The sequence below is a fragment of the Brachyhypopomus gauderio genome, chromosome 2 (assembly GCF_052324685.1).
Source record: "Brachyhypopomus gauderio isolate BG-103 chromosome 2, BGAUD_0.2, whole genome shotgun sequence".
Classification (NCBI taxonomy): domain Eukaryota; kingdom Metazoa; phylum Chordata; class Actinopteri; order Gymnotiformes; family Hypopomidae; genus Brachyhypopomus; species Brachyhypopomus gauderio.
This window is the reverse complement of record NC_135212.1, coordinates 23,647,316-23,650,891: the sequence shown is the minus strand read 5'-3', so window position 1 is coordinate 23,650,891 and position 3,576 is coordinate 23,647,316. Positions and strand designations below refer to the sequence as shown.

Sequence of the window (3,576 nt, the reverse complement as noted above, 5' to 3'; positions counted from 1 at the left end):
GTTATCTTAACACAGTACATTTCAGTACAGCAGTGATCTCCCAGATCAGACCAGCTGCCAGGAGCTGCAAGAGGAGGAGAGAACAGGAGAGAGAAGGAGAGCAGCAGACCAGGGGTAATAACACCACCCAGCCTCCCCAGTTCAATTAAGCAGTGCAAGAATTAATGCAAACACTGTTTATACTTTGGGACTGAGGTGTGGGTGGGAGTGTGTGCGTGTGTGTGCATACAGCATCTGCACCGGTGGTCCAACAGAGTTCTCACCTTATCTAAATCAGCCCCAATCTGTCTGTTGCAGCAACACAGTTTGAATAATAGGGAGGAGGGCACAGTGGAGACCAGGAAGAGCCTTGATCTCACACTCAAATTTCTAAGTGAGTTTTCTGAAGAGTTTCCATGTGTGAGCATACAGTCAGTTCAAGCCGTTGTGATGTCTCTAACTAGCATAATATTTAAAAAGCTTTAAGATTACTCATAAAAGAGCAGGCAACGTCATTTAAAAAAAGATTATAATAATCAAACACACCAAAAATGTTGTTTGTACCAGGGGGACGGACCCTGAAGAGAAACTTCAAAAGCAATGAAAATCTCAAGTAATGATTCCAAATGATGCGAATACTGTAGTCTAGTAAAGCATTTCTTTAATATGTTAAATCTGCTTTATTTGCCAGCACATTCGAACTACAAAAATCCTTAAACATTTTGCAGCTTAGTTTTCAAGCACTTATTTTCAATTGTCTATATACAGTATAGATTTCAAAAGCTGTAACTCTGGTATGATTTGCAGCTAGTGTGTCTTGTGCACATATTCGTGTTCAAGTGCTTTTGTATCGGTTTTCCAGGCAGCGCTGAATGTGGAGGTGGAGTTGGAGGTGCAGGTGGAGGTGATCTCCATCCTGCTAACTGGTTTATGGAAGCCACTGGATATATGAAATATTAATATCTATGATATATGGATGGGGAAACAATGCCGTTTCGGAGTACTGTAGGAGAGAGGAACCATATCTTGAGGAATTAGCATAGAATCCACTGATCAGCTCATTTTAACCTAATGTTTCCGTTCAAAAAGCATCAACCTCACCGAGTATGCAGTCAGACTGAGGCCGAGCGTGGAGCAAGTGCTACTGTCGTGTGCCACAGCTGCAGTGCGCATGCCCCGAACAGACCCAACGTCAAGCTGAAGTGTGTCACTCGGCACTTTTCATTTGTTATATTTGCATTCGTTATCTTTGCATGTTGCAGTGTGGCAAGCTTAAGCACACGGGGGAAAAGGGCAACACAACTCATATTTAGAAAACCATACTGGATTCAGTAAACCCTCTCCCTTCGGTGATTTACCCTTCATGAAACCATCTCAGTGCAAACTGGTTAGTGCTGTACCACAAGTACTAGGGGCACTGGTTTGTGACATTTCTGAAGCCTGCATCGCCCACTTGAGACCCAACGCAAAGTCAAATTGGGAAGTTTCTTCCCAAGCCCAATTGATGGACAGTGATGTGGTAAGTAGCCCAGGCTTGAGAGAAAGGAGAACAGACATTTAATGCACTCTTGCACTTTGATGTATCTCACTTTATCTTTAAAAGGACAAAAAAAAAATAAAACAAAGATTGGGAATTTAGGCTAGAGATTGGACTTTGCATGCGTACATGAATATTGCATTATGTACATTGGCACAATAGCTATATTTTTCATTGAGGATCTTATAGATTTTGATTTCAGTACAGTTGAAGTCCCATTTTAATTTGCACAGAGCTGATGGTATACATTTGTGAGTTAGCCCTTACAGTCAAATATGACTTTTTAAAATTCACTATGAATTTTATGAAGAGCCTGATTACAGCAAGAACAATTTACAGAAGCTCATCAACAAACATGTTAAAGGTGAACTCCACTGAGATTCTACAGTTTTATATGTTTATCAGAAAATAATTAATTGGGCTCCAGTATAAGAAAATCAACCACTGCAGGCTAGTACAAATCTTCTCACATATTCCTGGATTATTCCTCTCTCTGACATTGACTGTAAACACCAAATACCAAATGCACTATGAGTTTGTGGCATTTTAAGATGGCCAAAGAATGTGACTCAACTATGGCCATGACATCTATACACAGACTGGATGGCAATAATAGCCAATCAAACAAGGAAATCATCCCTGCTCCTCAAACTGATACTCAAACTGCTATTCATTGTCCATTAACAACAGCTGAAAAATGATTCTGTGCATTGAGGTCAGCATTAATGCAGTGAAAGCATCCCGACTACATTATGCATGTCAGAAACATTGTGTTTATACAAGCCAGGAATTTGTTAGGGCACACAAAATACACATTTCACTTTTTTTGTGGAATTTAGCTTTAAAAGCTTGGATATTTTATCATGGACCTTAAGAGCTTTTATAAATATCTCAAATGTTTACAAATCTCAATAAAAGCATCTGTACATTTTTACAGCATATCAACATATTTTGAGACATATTTTGACACCCAAGTGCTCATTCCAGAACTAACAAACAAAATTGTTTTGCCATCCATATGACTCAGCATTAGTAAACAATTACCAGTTAACCCAGAAAACTAAGCACAAGCGGGAAAGTAAGGATACATCTAACAGAAGGAAGGCGAAACAAAAGATGTAAGAGATGAGGAAGTGAGGGAGATGAGAGTAGACGAGAGTATAGTTGTGAGTGTAGATGAGTGTGTAGATGAGTGTAGATGAATGTATATGAGAGTGTAGATGCGAGTATAGATGAGTGTATATGAGTGTAGACACGAGTATAGATCAGTGTAGATGAGTGTAGTTGAGAGTGTAGACGCAAGTATAGATGAGAGTGTAGAAGAGTGCAGATGAGAGTGTAGATGAGAGAGTGCAGAAGAGAGCGAGTGAGCTGACAATAGCTCACACAGTAGCTAAAAGCTTTACATGGCTACTCACCATTGCACACAAATGCTTATGGGAAGTGTATATCCTAAACAGCATAAAACATAGAATGTTAAATTACATTTAACTCAGCTACAGATTAAATTAACTCTGATCTCTTTCTAATCATATATCTTATTTATATCTTTGTTATGTAACAGAGTTGTTATTGCCCATTTGTCATTTGTTTGAAACCTTTCTATACAAATATGTATATGTGTGGAAATATAGACGCAGGACACGCTGGAGAGATTATATCTCTTGGCTGTCCTGGGAACACCTCGGTATCCCCCCAGAAGTGCTAGAAGAGTGGCTGGGGAGAGGGAAACCTGGGCCTCTTTACTTAGGCTACTGCCCCCACGACCCAGACCCGGATAACCAGATGAGGATGGATTGATGGATGGATGGATATTTGTGGAAATATTGGATGTAAAAAAATCATAAAATATACTTTTGTAAATACATGCACATACACATAAAATAAACAGCAGTTCCATGTTAAAGTATACTGACTAAAGACTTACATAAAATCATATTGACAAATATATGCTGTCTAATAAAACCAATTTGCAAAACTCAATTGTTACAAAGTCAATTTGTATGTCTAAGCCAAAACTCATTGGTTCTTGCAAACCTAATTCATAGATGCACTCTATT

The 3,576-nt window shown here is 39.0% G+C and overlaps 1 protein-coding gene across 1 annotated transcript in view; it reads right to left on the bottom strand.

Annotated features, from left to right (window-relative positions):
* Positions 1–662: 662 nt before the first annotated feature.
* nrn1la (neuritin 1-like a) overlaps positions 663–3,576 on the bottom strand; it is a 22,465-nt gene continuing 19,551 nt past the window's right edge. The window contains exon 3 of the mRNA XM_076991960.1: positions 663–3,576. This exon is cut by the window's right edge and continues 793 nt beyond it. The gene's annotated coding sequence lies outside the window, so the exon portion shown is untranslated.